Source organism: Macrobrachium nipponense, chromosome 25 (assembly GCF_015104395.2).
Source record: "Macrobrachium nipponense isolate FS-2020 chromosome 25, ASM1510439v2, whole genome shotgun sequence".
In the NCBI taxonomy this organism is placed as follows: Eukaryota; Metazoa; Arthropoda; class Malacostraca; order Decapoda; family Palaemonidae; genus Macrobrachium; species Macrobrachium nipponense.
In genome coordinates, this window is record NC_087214.1 from 67,012,976 (window position 1) to 67,028,830 (window position 15,855).

Consider the following 15,855-nt stretch of genomic DNA (forward strand, 5'->3'; position numbering starts at 1 on the left):
TACGTCAGATGCCATTTTCTGATTGTCTTATCTTTTGGAAGTTTTTTTAGAGGAGGTATCTTCTTACGTTTGGAGGAGAGAGAGAGAGAGAGAGAGAGAGAGAGAGAGAGAGAGAGCTCTTTAGGGGCTAAGGAGGGAACTCTTGGGAAGATAGCAAAACTTCTGAAATCGCCCACCGCCCCTACAACCCACGAGTCACAAGAAGTAAAGGTGTGCAGTAAACTAGCCTATGACAAGGCAACATTCTAGTAAATACATTCTGTTCTGTTGCCTGGTGTGACATTTTTGATGATTCACTCGTAGGTGACCTGACCTTCTCTTAGGAGACCTCTTCACACAGAAGCCCAGTGAAATGCCCACTGTCCAGTATGGTTCCATACCCCCTTTGCTTAAATCCTTTTTGGCAATATTACTTAATATGCTTAGTTTAATACATACTCTACAAGGTATGAATAGATAGGAATAGAACATGCAAGAAAATCAAAAGCATTTAGTTTTATATAGTTGTTTATTTACAAGATGTATCCATGTATACTTGGACAGTTAAAATCAAATATATGCAAATATCCAGAGATCAAATCCCATACCCCCAGCATTTGATGGTTCTCATAGCCCCAAGGGGTATGGCTGCCCCCTACTAGCAACGTCTTGACATTTCATTTTTCTGCCCTCTATCCCTATCATCCCATTATCTCTTACTTTTCTACGGTCTACGCTGGATTTTGATGAATGAGAGTAACTAACACGAGAGATTAATCCGTTACAAGATTCGCAGTACCTCACTTACACATATTTTAGCTCCGCCCACACCTGACGATCAACCCAATCAGCGACTTCAGAGGAAGGACGTGTGGCGTACTGCAAGTCTTTTTTTGGCAGGGTGCCTCTAGTGTCTTATCATTTTGAAATTTGCTCATTGCTGAGCTGCTCAATGTTGCCAGCAACTGGGGTGGGGGAATTACCCTATGCATAAGGTAATTCAGCCTCAAATCTGGGTCGGTAGGGTAGCGGGTAGCGGGTAATGCCACGAATTCTAAGCAAACTGTAGGGTAACTTCAAAATATTTGGCTTGTCTTTTATTTTACTTTATATTATTTAGATTTCGTGTGTGCAAAAGATATATAGCAAAAATAATTTTTATCCCTATTTCAATGCTCGGAATCTAACTATGATCGTGTATCTCGGACTCTTGATCAGCGTTCAGGAATGGCAAAAGTTGCCCCCTTACTTTGATGAGATGGAAACGAAAGACCTCAAGACGAACCTAACAACGACTTTTGGGTTTTCCTAGACAATGTTAAGATTATTGTGATGTACACCGGCAAAGGAATGTTAAGATACAGTTTTTTTAAATCTTCGGACATATAGTGTTCAATAATGCCACACCTGGCAACTCTAGAAAGGGGGCGGAGCTTCAAAATCATAGCGTTTGCTGCTTTCTAGATTTCCATTAACTTCACACCATAAAGATTCTGAAGAGTGACAATATTTTTTCAAAATGTTTCAAGAGAGAGAGAGAGAGAGAGAGAGAGAGAGAGCACAAGCATAGCCTATCTATAGAGATACTTAATTCATTATATTTACTTTGAAAGATTGAGTGATAATATTTTTTTCAAATGAGTTTTAAAAGAAAAGAGAGAGAGAGAGAGAGACGAGAGAGAGAGAGAGAGAGAGAGAGAGAGAGAGAAACTTGGAAGTGAGAGAGAGAGAGACAGAGCACAAGCATAGGCCTATCTATAGAGATACTTAATTCATTATATTTATTTTGAAAGATTTGGGTGATAATATTTTTTCAAATATGTTTTAAAGAGAGAGAGAGAGAGAGAGAGAGAGAGAGAGAGAGAGAGAGAGAGAGCACAAGCATAGGTCTATCTGTAGAGATACTTAATTCATTATATTTACTTTGAAAGATTTAGTGATAATATTTTTTCAAGTGTGTTTTAAAAGAGAGAGAGAGAGAGAGAGAGGAGGAGAGAGAGAGAGAGAGGAGAGAGAGAGACAAAATCTGCTTACGTGAAAGTTAGGCCTATTTATAACTACTTAATTTCATTATATTTTCTTTGGAGATTGAGTGGTAACATATATTTTTTAAAGAATGTTTTAGAAGTGGAGAGAGAGAGAGAGAGACCCGAGAGAGAGAGAGATGAGAGAGAGAGAGAGAGAGAGAGAGAGAAATTATAGTATTGGTGACGGACTTGTGACGGGGAAAGGCAGAAGAAAGAGCGGCGAGTCGGTGCACAGAGATGCCTGGGAAACGGGGTGATATGACTGTCAAGATCGTGCTGCACTATGCTAGATAAACTTTGAAGGATCTAATATTTAAGTCAATTCTCTAAGAAATTCATACCTAATCTTGATTTTATTCGACAGTTGCCATAACATTCAAAGATTGTAAAAAGACGTGGAAAATTTAGACACAGGTTGCGGTCATTCTTGCTCTCTTGATATAATCTGTACTTTTGAAAATCGGGTTTCATCCACAAATCATTCCCGAAAAAAAGCTGTGTTAAGTAAAAATAGTTATTACCACAAATAACTCAATATGTATTGCACTGGCAATTAAAGTTTTATATCGTGCAAATAATGCTGATGTTTGGAAGATCTTTCAGCCTCGCAGCAAAGAAATGCAGTCGTGTAGGGCTGTAGGCTATACTACGACTGCTTTGTAATGGGAGCATATAGCCAGAAAAATCTTTTGAGCAGACATGCTACTTTAACCTTGATAAAGAGTTTATGTTTAAAGACGGTAGCTTTGTAAAAACAGCAATAGCATTCGATCCATGTCAACGTCAAAGTAATCAAATGTGTGGAAATCCGTTACTTAAGCCAGTATCCAGTGACTTGCACTTTCCCGCTCGAAGTTCTAGGGCTCCTCCACATCATAGAAAAGCTCTTGGGGATGCAACTAGATTTGCTCAACCCTCTTAGCCTTAGCAACATGGCTGCCATTGACGTCAGCTAACTTAAACGCTTTGGAATACAAACATGAGTTTGTAGAAGCTAAAAATAATTGCATTCACCACTTACAATGATACAATAATATCCCCGTTCATGAAGGAAAATGAGTATATATTGTCGTCGTGATACATAGTACTACAATCAGAAAATTCACATTCTATATACCAGATGTCTATGAACGAATCCATCTGAGAAATTCCAATTACTTCGGACATATATCGTGTTTTTAAGTATCTGAACGGTTTTGTTTTGCAGTTTTCTGTTATATGATATAATTTGCAATATATTTTCATATTCTAGAGTAAATTTTTTAGCGATATTATGTCTTTTCAGTAAAAACAAAAAATGGGAAATTGGATGAACGAAAGCTAATGAAACTGTATCTTTCAGTTTTCTTGTTGAGTGTACCTGTATTTAAAAATTCATTTGTTTTAGCCAAATTAGCGTTCACTCTTCCCCATTCAAATGCCGAAACGGAATTTTTCTTTTTCTTGTTTAACAGACACAAAAACGAACAAATTAAATGGGGCCAGAATTATTGAATGCCATTTTGGTTACTAATTCAGCAATGAAGGGTAAGAATGTAGAAATAAAAAGATAACAACTGGACATATTACCCTACATCAAATTTCAAAGCATAGGATTTAGAAATGTAAATGATAAATAAAAAGTAACCAATGAACAACAAATTTATTATCATTTATATCTTAAACGCCAGGTGTTGTAGGGTAATGATAGTGAAAATAGGGTAATCTCAGTCCCTAGGTAGGGTAAGGAGCTCTTTATTTAGATGGTTGGCAACACTGGAGCTGCTCGAACACGACATCATTCGTAGAGTCAGCATTTCGGCCTACATTATTTATCTCTTCGTTTTCCTTGTGAGTTTTTCTCCATTCGCCTTCCAATAATGAGTAACGAATGTTTGCTTAATGCAGATGATTGTGAGAGTGATGTATCATCTGCAAGACATTAGGCCTATTTCAAAGCTTCGTGATGATATACATTTAATAATGGAATAGACATTTATCGTCGTCTTGGTCAGCCTTATCATTTATGATTGCTTACTATAGTATTATTAATAAAAATCCACAATTAGACAAATGAATGATTTTGATATGCAATAAGGTATCCATATGTTTTATCTCTTGCATGTCAATGCAATTCATTTATATAATTGTAGATTTATATTACACAGTTTATCACGATATTGTGATTTTTTTTTTTAGCATTATTATTATTTGAAAAGCCCTATAGCTTTAACTTTCCATGGACAAAAATTGGTATTTTGGGTAAGCTCTCTACATAGGCAGAATTGTTGTAAAGAACGGCTAACCTACATCTGGTCTCAACGGGATTGTTTGAAGAACATTTTTAAATTATACATCAACTGGGCGACATATAAGTACACCAATCGCAGCCTATTACTAGAATTTCCGTAGGGGTTATGCCCCCATAGCAAAAGGACCCTCCTATTTTTTATTGCCAAACCGTAATTACAGAATTCCTTTAGAGCGTTCTTGTTTTTGAGCCATACATTTAAAGATGCAGCATTATAAACTTACGTAAGATAATTTCGTAAATTTATAGGTAATTGTGTAAATTTGGACAATTTATAACGAATTTTTCAGGGCAAAATAACATTGTTTTTATAAAAGCAGACCAGTGCTAAAAGTTGCCAGTTACTAGTTTCTATACTTAATAGATTAACTATGGTTTTTTTCTGATGGTCCATAGATGTCACTAGGTGTTTATTTTCCTTGTTAGCCATTACTTTAAAAAAAGCCATAAGGGCGAAAGATGTCTTCTGTCGCATTTAGTCTTGTAGCTGAAATCTGTTGCTTTGCAGAATATGTAAACGTGTTACCATTAGAAAAACAATTGTCATTCAAAAATAATAAGCACGTAAAATGTACAATGAACAATTGCTAATATTTGGACAAAAAATTACTGTAATATTAGAAAGGGTCGAGACAGGACGTCTTTTAAAAGACTGTCTTGTTAGCTTACAAAAATCATTATAGTTTTAATCAAAGCTCGTATGTTATTGCCTTTATTAGTTCACAGATTTTTATTTTTTTGTAATAATACCATAATACCAGATTTCCATCTTTTCCTGTCTCTCTGTTCTTTGGCAATTATTAAAAGCCCTCGTAATTTTCTAGCATTACAACAATAAAACAACAAGTTTATTCTTAAACGTGGCAAAAAAAATTTTCCAGCGCTGCCAGTTCTTCTCTCAGGTGTTAAGCTGACCTCAGGGCACATAAAGATGTCAAACAGCCCGCCCGCGACACAAGGGAAGCTCGTCAAAACACTCTCTTACACTGACTCATTAACCCTTTAAAACGACCAGAGATCCCGTTTGGGATCTTTAAAAACACTACTTTCGGGTAGTGTGGTGAACAAGTTTGAGCTTGTATGAAATTGACGCTTTGGCAACTCATAGCTACACTCCTCTGCTCTTCGAATCAACCAATCAGAAGCCACCAGGCCCTCGCACAAACGGCCTGGAGGGGCCTTCGACTGTCGACAGACACCTCAGTACGTGCGCAAGTTGGAAACAGTCAAGACGAGTGTCGCAGTAACCTCCAAGTTTCCTTTCCCCCCCCCCCGAACTTCGTAATCATGGTAAGTACACAGTGACTGTGGGATAGTGAAGCTAGTGATATGCTTACCTTTTGATGTTTGGTTTGAGGGCTGTAGTGTTACTGACGTGTCGTAGTGACTAAAAACAAAAGTATAGATCCCATGCGGGATACTTCGGTCGTTCTTAGGAGGACCACGCTCATCCCATGCGGGATGTGTCGGACCGTAACGGTTACAACGGCCAGTAGAATACGACGTCAAATAATTTTTTTTAGTGCTTGTTTTAGACATTTGTGAATAATTTTAACAATATTTCTAGATATAACAGTGATGATTTATAGATGTTAGGCTCATGTGCATATAAATGATTACCTTACAAGGGATTGAATGATAGGTTTTTGTTAGGGAAAGTTACGTTTTTTTCATTACATGATTTTAAAATAGTTTTTTTAATTTTTGCAGTTACAAAGCAGTATGTTTTCTGGGCAACGCAATGCTGCATTGGAGACTCAGGAACGTGTACCATGGGTAGCCCCTGACGACGCTGAATCAAGTGATATCGATGTGAGCCCTTTGGACATTGAGAGTGGATGATGACGACCCTACCTACATTCCTGACGAAGGCCTTACTCAGGACGGTGCCTTTGACCTTCCTAACTCTAGAGGTTAGTATGAGACATCCTTAGAGAGAGAGAGAGAGAGAGAGAGAGAGAGAGAGAGAGAGAGAGAGAGAATGTGTTGTAAACATTGTATTTAAATGTCTCGTTGTTATAATGGTATTTAAATTTGTTGCCCTTTAAATGGTTTGTAAACAATGGGTATTTTAAAAACTTATTTGTTTACTTGCATACTCACTGACATACACGTGCACACACATGCACACGCACATGCATACTCACTTGACATACACATGCACACACACATGCATGTACACACAAGCACACATGCATGCACACACAAGCACACATGCATGCATGCATGCACACACAAGCACATATGCATGCACACATGATTCATTTACTGTTTCACTAATGTTACTTTATTCTTGTTTCAGATTGCAAGGTCAATGTTGTCCCTCAAGCGGATGCCTATGGAAGAGAAACCTGAGCCTAACACCAAGAGGTCTCGTGCTGATGAATGGAAGAAGGAAAACATTGATATCCATGCCCTGCCCAACTACATTCATCAGAAGCCTGGTGCCAGGAATTCTCTTGGCACCAGAGATTTTGCTTTGCCAAGAAGGGGCCAACAGGCAGTTTTTGCAAAATATTGAGACACGCCAGAATGCCACTGCCCTACACATGCCAAAGCGTGTCACCATGAGGCAGACCTGCAAGTTCTGTTCTGGTGCAGGCCACATCCACAGTTCCCGCTGGATGTGTGAGGATTGCAAGGTTGCCCTTTGCCTTTCCTTACTGAAGAAAGGAATTGTTTTGCTTTGTTCCATAAGATTTCTAAGTAAGTTGTTTGTTATGATAGTTGTCTATAGTGTTTTGTGTATTTTTATACTATTTTTGTATTAGAGTTTTGATTAGAGTTTTTTTATAGAGTTTTCTGTATTTTTATACTGTTTTTTTTTATCTAATGTATATTATTTTTATATTAATTAATTAAATTGTAAAGCCAGAGAAGTGTTTCTATTATACATTGTGGAACAAAAAAAATGAATAAATAATATAATCATATGATTTATGGGCAAATAACAGTATTTATAAACTTGAAAAAGTTGCCCACACGGTCCAATAGATCCCATACGGGATGAGCGTGGTTCGCCTAAAAGCGCCCGAGGCACCCATACGGATACTTCATTGCATGCAAATTATTTCACTTACTTTGGAAATTTTGTAAAAGTACACAAGAGTAAAAAGGTCTTGTATTTACTAATACTACAACATACTAAGAGGATTTTTAATGTTTCCCATAAAACCCAGGGTGGACTTTTAAGGAGTCGGTCGCCTTACAAACAACATGGAAGGAAGTCCTCGTTCTTGCATTAATCTTCATCCACAGGCACGAGAAATCGTTCATAGGATCGTTAAGTACTTTACCAAAGAAAAGGCAAACCATGGACCCTTGGTGGATGTCAGAAAAACACTGCAAACGTGCCTCAGAAGCAACAATGATCCCTGAGAGAACAATCAGCAGGATTTGCAAAGAAGCAAAGATACGGAAGAGAGATGCGGCACAGCAGTTTTCCTGGAACGGGAGAAGCATCAACCAGAGAACCGTGACAGATTTGATGATTTTGAGAAGAGCGTTTTGCGTAGAACTGTATGGACTTTTATGTAAGGAAGGAAGTACCAACACTTGATTAATCAAAGAGGTGTTTAAAAGAAAATATTGATTTTAAAGGTTCCAGGGACTCTGTGCACAAAGTTCTTCGTTATATTGGTTTCCGATATAGTAATGTGAATGGGAGAAAATTTCTGCTTGAGAGAAATGATATAGCATCGGCCAGAACTAAGTTTTTAAGAGAAATGAAGGCATTAAAGAGAAGTGGTTATGATTCCTTCATATACCTGGATGAGACTTGGATCAAACCAAAACCACACAGTAGGGAAAGTGTTGGATTGACACCAATTCGGAGAAAGCCACCGGGATTAAGCCCCACTGACTGGAAAGGTAGTCGATTAATCGTCCTTCATGCTGGAACCAAAAACGGGTTTTTTTTTTTTCCGAATTGCGAACTTGTTTTCCAAGCTAAAAACGATGGCGATTACCACAAACAAATGAATCATACAGTATTCAAGGATTGGTTCATTTCGCAGTTATGTCCAAATTATACCGGCATCCTCGATCATAGTATGGACAGTGCCTCCTATCACTCTTTTCAAATTGACAAGCCACCTACTGCATCCGATAGAAAGGCAGTTATCAAAGACTGGCTTATCGCGAAAGGAGAAACTCCCGGAGACGATCTCTTGAAGAATGATCTGCTTGCAATGGTAAAGCAACATACATCAAGATGGCCACGCAAGTACGAAATTGACAATATTGCGTTAGTGAACATGGTCACAAAGTGGTAAGACTTCCTCCATACCATTGTTAATATAACCCAATAGAATTAATATGGAGTCAGGTCAAACAGTATGTTTCGCAAAGCAGCAATAATTTTAAAATGTCTGACCTCAAACCACTTGTAAGTGAAGCGTTAAATCAAGTAACAGCAGAAAACGAAAAATGGAAAAATGCAGTTAATCATGCAGACTTCAATTCACGGAAGATACTTCATGGGATTTAGCCATTGATAATTTTGTTGATTCCTTTATTATAAATCTAGAATCATCTGATGAAGAGGAATTAGGCTAAAATGCATGATATTTTCTGAATACTTTAACTAGTTCCCGTAGTTCTCAATAGATGGCCTCAGCTTTCGTAACGACAGCGTTAAATAGTCGCTTTTGTGCGTATTGTTCTATTTCCTCTTCGCTGCTGATGAGTACTACGCATTTTTGCCTTACTATTGACAATCCTGCAAGTCTTGGTGAAGCAATTGCCAGCCACAACAATTACTTTCCTTAAACCAAAAGCTTGAAACTCCTGCCTTTTGTGAAACCAACTCCTTTGTCTTTCACGTTTTTTTTTTTTTCAGTTTCTCGCTCCAGCCTACCAAGAATAAGCACATTGAATAATTCCATTACGATAGACGCTAGTACAATGCCTCCATAGTTAACATATTCCAGAGACCAACTTTAGTTTCCTCATTCCATAATTTTCCAGAAGACATTAGTACTAGCCTATATACGAGATGTCATTACACCATAAGCTGAATTCATTTGTGCATTGATTCACCTATTACCACGTTTTGATCATCTCCCAAGTGTTTTTTTTTACTGGTTTGTATGGCGTGTTAAGAATTATATCGTCATGAAAGTCTCAGAAATATGTATAAAAATCTTTTAATGTTTTTGCTTGCTGTTGAATACGATCAGTGATGACCCTCATAACTACCAACCCATTGCAATTGGATCTAAACTTACGAATAAAGAGCATCCTTTTGTAATTGATCGTTAACGCGAACTTAAACCAATAATTACTACAAGAATTACGTAAAAACAGACAACGGCTGTACTTTGCTAAACTAGGTCAGTTACCCTTACAACTTATAACGTTTTCTTTAGTCACCCTGAAGAGAAAATGAAAAAAATTTACGTATAGCGGTGACTTATATCCTAGATTGTCGTTACTCAACTATTGACAGCAATATTATTAGTATTTTTAGTTTACTGACGTCCTAGGAGGGTTCTTTCATTACTTCTGTAAAGGTTCCAGTTAGATAATCATCAGTACCTTATTTATCATTGTAATATGGTTTTACTTCTCTGTATTTTACCGAGGAAGTCATATAACAAAGTTGCCTAAAAACTTGTTATGTGTTATAGTGACATTTTTTACTCTTTCAGTTTTACAGAATCGTATATTAATGCCTGAATAATTTTATAGCGTAACACGTTGCCATGGCGTATGTTCTACTGTAGTGATGATTCAATTTTCAGGTGACGTATATATAGTTAATTTTTTTCACAGACCTTATGCGAATGCTCTCAATATCTTGTTGAATTGTGCTAAGATGTACCTAGTTCCCTGTGATCTTTGTTTATTTTTATATCTTCAAAATACTTATTGTTAGGCTTACTAAGAATAAAAACCCCTCCTATGGGGTTCATTGTCGTCAGTGCACCACGTATGTGATTTGTAGGCATTCCCAAAGGGTGTTTGTAAAGGTCTCTCTCTTTCACATTATGACGTGCGCAGATTGGTATATGTAGGTTGGTGAACTCTTTAATTTGAGTGGATTCTTTAGGTCCATTACACCTGCTCTAGTATAATGAAATTATAACTGAAACATGCGCCGTGCAGATATTGCTAGTAAAATAAATATTCTTTCTTTTAACTCGACGTTACTCTGGTGTTAGAAACTCTGCTATTTATGAATATTCGTATCTTGCATAGAGGGAACATCTTGTTTAAAGGAATTGCAATCATTATAATGACCTTTTGTAAATTCTGGAGTTAGGTCGAAAAGACCATTTCAGATGTAAAGCTGTAGTCTTTGTAATTTTAGAATCTTTGTGAGATCGTGATATTTTTTTTTTGTCTTCATAAATGACATTTTCTATCAGATTTACATTTTTAAAAAAACATGTCTTTATTTTACGTAATTTTTTAATTAAAAAATTGTCTTGGGTCATTAGACTGCTATTTTCCATAAAGCAAGAAATTTTTTAGACTTCTCGTTTATCTTAGCAATGTCCTTGTTATATATTTTACGGTGATTCTTTATGGGCACAATTACTTTTGACTATAAAACTCCTTCAATGACAAAAATATATAGATTTCTCTTTAGACCCAAGGGAAAATGTAATGCCAATTTGCAAAGAAATGGAGACGAATTCAATTCTCAAAAAAGAACCATTTTGCAGGTTTGTCAGGAACACCTGATTCCTGGAATTCTGGAGGTTTATCAGGAACACCTGATTCCTGGAATTCTGGGTGCTGTGGGCCTGGCCAGGCAGTTACCAAAGACTTTGGCAGTTACTTCAGTTCAGTTGTTTGTTTGTTTGTATGGTGTTTATACGTTGCATGGAACCAGTGGTTATTCAGCAACGGGACCAACGGCTTTACGTGACTTCCGAACCACGTCTTCAGTTCAGTTGTGCAGCCATTTTAACCTGTGACAAGTGCTAAGTTCTTTCGAGTTTTTTTTTGTGCCGTGAATATCGGTGGTAAGTGTTTGAATGCGGTATTTTACATATAAATTGATTTCAGTTGTATGTGGTGTTATGATAACGATGTTTTAATGACAAATAATTGGGAAATTGGTGAATTTTAAGTAAGCTGGCCCTTTTCAAAACTTGGCGGTAGATCTAGGGTACTAATCCGCGGCGGCCTAGACTATGGTAGTTGCGGTTTTTCTATGCAGTTTTACCTCCTGAACAAGAATTTTAAGTAATATTTATTCGGACGACAGTAATTAACCCCAAGGGGCTCTACGCCCCAATTCCTGGTGGCTTTCGTATTCGCGGGAACGAACGATGCGGTCATGCGGACTGCTTCTGTAGAAATCCCTTTTAATTTAATCTTTTATGTGGAAAAACGGGAGGTACCAACAGGGTTACTTTTTAATTAAGCTAACCAAATTTGTCTATAAATCCTGTTAATAATTTGCGGTTTCATTACTGAGGATTTCTCGCTTGCTAATTTTGCTTGCTATATACCATTGTAGTTCGACTTACTTCATTATTTAAATGCTGTTTATAAATTTGGTACCTACCAGTGAGTGCTTTGATTTGTTCAGTGATGGGATATGAAAATGCTACTAGCACTTTTGAGCTGAAAATATATACCAAGCACAGCCGCTGTGCTTGGCTGTAGTTCTAGCGGTCAAGTCTCTTGTTTTTAGTAAGCGTATATACTTAGTAGTTCAAGTTTAGTTACCAAAAGACCAGTTAACGTGCAGATCGAGGTAACTCCAATCTAGATCCCGTCATCTGACCATCCCAATTTTTAGGGTACAAGTTTGAATAACAGGCTTCGGGTAAAAGTGATTTTTACGTCTAGTTTTGTGGTTGGCGTGTTCATGGTGATTCTTGGCGTGTTAAAGGCCTTTTAAGAAGCTGATAGTTGCCATAGCAGAGGCTTCACGTCGGTTGGGTTGGTTTGGGTTACAGGGGTAGCAGTGGGCTTGTGCTATTTATTGGATTATGATTTAAGAGCCGTTTGTGGGAAGGCGAAGCTTAAGGAGGTTGTGCTCCTAAATACATCTAGGCCGACGTTTGTAATTTTACGAACCGAAGATTTTAAAGATTTCCCCTTGTATGTAAAAAATGGGTTACTTTAAACTAGCTATCTCTTCTAAATTACGACCGTTAAAACACGTTAGTCTGTTTGGCAAGGTGAATATAAATGAAGGAAAAAGTGAACCATGTGCAGGCATTTCTGTAACGAACATGCTCACCACAATTTGCAAGGTTTCTTTTTTCGTGTGTGTGTGCAGGGATTTTTAGAATAGTTCGTACAACGCTTCTAGTGAGGATCTCGAACCCCCTTTCCTTTGTTGGGGGGTTGAGGGGGGTAGGGGAATGTATTCACGAGTTTATTAGGGGGTTGGGCGTCTCCACGGTCTAGGTAGACCGTGGGTGTCCCTTTGCTGTCTAACCAGTCAAATTTAGTTGGGATATGTCAGTCTAGTCCAATCAACAAACTTGTCAAGAGTGATGCCTAACGGTTATACATTCTCGCTGTGATAAAGGCAATGAAAAAAACTGTCTTGTGATTCTCTAAAAAAACTCCGAAACGTCTGAATTTATACAGTCAACCAATCATGACTTAATTCAGCCTTACGTAAAATGGATCACCTGAAGAAAAACGACCCCAACACGCTGGGGTCGCTTTTCTTCAGGTGGAAAATATTGGGGTCGCTTTTCTTAAGGTGAGGAATTAACAAGGTAAAAAGCCAGTTTATAAGTTGATGATTATTAGTGTAACGACATAGTGAGACTACCCAATAAAAGTGCTAACGGGTTACAGTAAGGCTGTGGCGGAACGGCGCTTCGCGCCTTATCCGCATATTTAAAGATTCTAGGCAAGCTCGTTATGTTCTGGCAAGAGGTAATGTTGCGCTGCTGCGCGCTAGCCACAGGGTTTACAGTAGGTTTGATTATTTTTGTACTGAAATATATATCTATATTTTTTTCTCCTTTTTCCTATTGATATTATGAGCTAAAGTGGGTCACCTGAAGATTAGAAAAAAACACACCAACAAGCAGGGGTAGTTTATCTTCAGGTGGAAAATATTGGGGTTCGCTTTTCATTCAGGAGGAAAATATGGGGGTCGATTTCTTCAAGAGGAAAATATTGGGGTCGATTTTCTTCAGGAGGAAAATATTGGGGTCTCTTTTCTTCAGTAGAGGTATTAGGGGTCGCTAATCTTCAGGTGATCCCGTAAAATATAGTAAAGCCAAAGAAAACTTATTTAAAGAACATTCTTACAAATAATTAAAACGTTAACTCCACGAATAATAAGTTTAATATTTTCGCAATTTCATAATACAAGGAGGAATCTATACACAGTTTTAAGGGTTTTCGAACAATTTAAAATCATTCGTGCCAATGGGTTAGTTGTTTTGGACGTTTGGGAAACTAAAAGTAAGTTGTAGTAGAGGAACTTATTTAGTAGTGAAGGTTCAACAAGAAAGTTTAGTAGGCCTTGGGTCCTGTTGTTTGCTGAAAGTTAATGATAACTTTTAAGCCTAGACTTAACTTGCTTCTTTTCTAGGTGAATATTAGCGACATAAAATTAGCCTACAGTTTTTTAGACCTAGCAGGTTAAGTCCCTTTCATGACTAATTAATAAAATTCAGAGACTGAAAACTTTCAACCCTCTAGTTTCTCTCCTCGCAGAGGATGACTTGAGTGGGAAAAAAATGTGTATAAGACTAGTTTAGTCACTTGTACAAAAATAGAGGGTGAAATGAAACGTTTTTCGAAGTTTTTCTCTTGAATTGTATAAATTAGTCATTAAAGTGACTTGCTTGTTAAGTCTAAAAAAAAAAACTGTAGGCTATTTTTACGTCGCTAATATTCACCTATAAAAGAAGCAAGTTAAGTCTAGGCTTAAAAGAATAAAAAGTTATGATTAACAGAAATATTTCCTTTCAGAAACTTGACAGCTACCTACGGATATTTGATCCATTCAAGAGAAATAGACTGCTCTCAGCTGGTGCTCAATTTTGAATATTGTACGAGCGGGGACCTTTTGCGTCTTGGGGAGATTTGAATAAAAAGTTTCAATAAAGTGTAGCTTGCATTAGAAGGTTTATTGTGCTTTCAAATAAAGATTTTGATTGGGTAGACTTATACATGTATGGTGCTTTTCATGAAGATATAATTTTAAATGATCTTGTGTAGTAGACGAACACCTGTTGCCTTAAGAATTACGTTCGTAATGTTAGTCAAAACTGGATTAAACAATACGGTAGAGATTTTGTTGTTGTACATGCTGTTTGCCCCATATTCACCATAGTAGCAAGAAACAGTAACTTCATTTTTTTCAGTATTCCATGAATTTTGTTCGCCAATTAAAATTTTTCACAAACACGCGTATGTTAAACTAAAATTCAGTTTCAATTAAAGAGGCTGACCATGTTTGATGTTATGGAGTTTTTCTCTTTGAATTTACATTCCTTTGATATGGGATAGGATGCTTAAACCGTTTCATTTTCAGAATTTAAAGTTTAACTTTAAATTCTGATCAATTGACTCCTTTAAGGAGTCTTATCTTCATAACTGAAAAGGATCCTGTCCGTTTTGACCAAGTCTGGTTCCAATATTAAGTTCTATACTAATGTACTATGTTGTTTTCAGCTATATCGACAAGATTACTTCAAAGACTGTGTTGTGTTAAAAGTGAACGGAAAGGCTCTAGCACCTTGAAGATGGTCTCCGTCTAGAGGAAATTCGGCTGGTTCACAAATAATTATTGGCTCGTCTGCCAAGGTAATGTTGAAACTTGGATTTCTTAGCAAAACAACCAAAATTTTCACTTCAGGAAATTGGCAGAGATACAATGACCAAATTTCATAAAATTTTAATTAGCAAGAACAAAGACATTTTACAGGTATTAGATCTATCTTGGAACTGATATAAGATCCAAGTAATTCTCATTAAAATGAACCGAACATTATAATTATCTTAGGTTATCTAGAATGCGAGTACTATATACAATGCTTTATTCAAGGATATTTAGTGATTGTTCCTGTGTATTACAGATCTCTTGTGGTATGTTGGGAAAGACGATGACGTGAGCTCCATCAACAGATATGGAAAGACTACGAAGAAAAAGATGAGGGACGAAGATATCTCCTAACTTCCAGATATATTTCGGGGAGAAACAAAGCAGTGATAATGATGTAGTGGAATTGACATCTGTTAAAACTGAGGAGACTGCTTACTTGAGGACTTATAGAATGGAAAGCAGACTATCAGAGCTACTTAGGTTTATCAGAGAGGAGACAACTAAAGCATCAGCATGTTGGAGGATATAGAGAGGAGACAACATTTACCACATGGATACTTAAGGATGTTGACATACATGAATGTAAGAATTGAATTATAGGATATTTATTGTTAAAATGGTATTTATACCCTATAGTTGAGCATAACAAGGTTAACATGTACAGGTACCTGCTGTTTATTTAGAGGTTATTGTGCAAAAGTGTCTAAAACTATTTTGCTCCGTGATGATTATAATCTTGGACGGTGTTTTTGCTTGTGTGGGAAGTTTATAGTAGAACATAATTCTACCTCCAA

At 37.0% G+C, this 15,855-nt stretch overlaps 1 long non-coding RNA gene across 1 annotated transcript; it reads left to right on the forward strand.

The window, feature by feature from the left end:
• Window positions 1-11,182: 11,182 nt before the first annotated feature.
• LOC135199212 (uncharacterized) lies at window positions 11,183-15,593 on the forward strand. Its single transcript, XR_010310978.1, has 3 exons — window positions 11,183-11,270; window positions 14,911-15,042; window positions 15,315-15,593. It is a non-coding gene; the product is annotated as an uncharacterized LOC135199212 (long non-coding RNA).
• The last annotated feature ends 262 nt before the right edge of the window (window positions 15,594-15,855 follow it).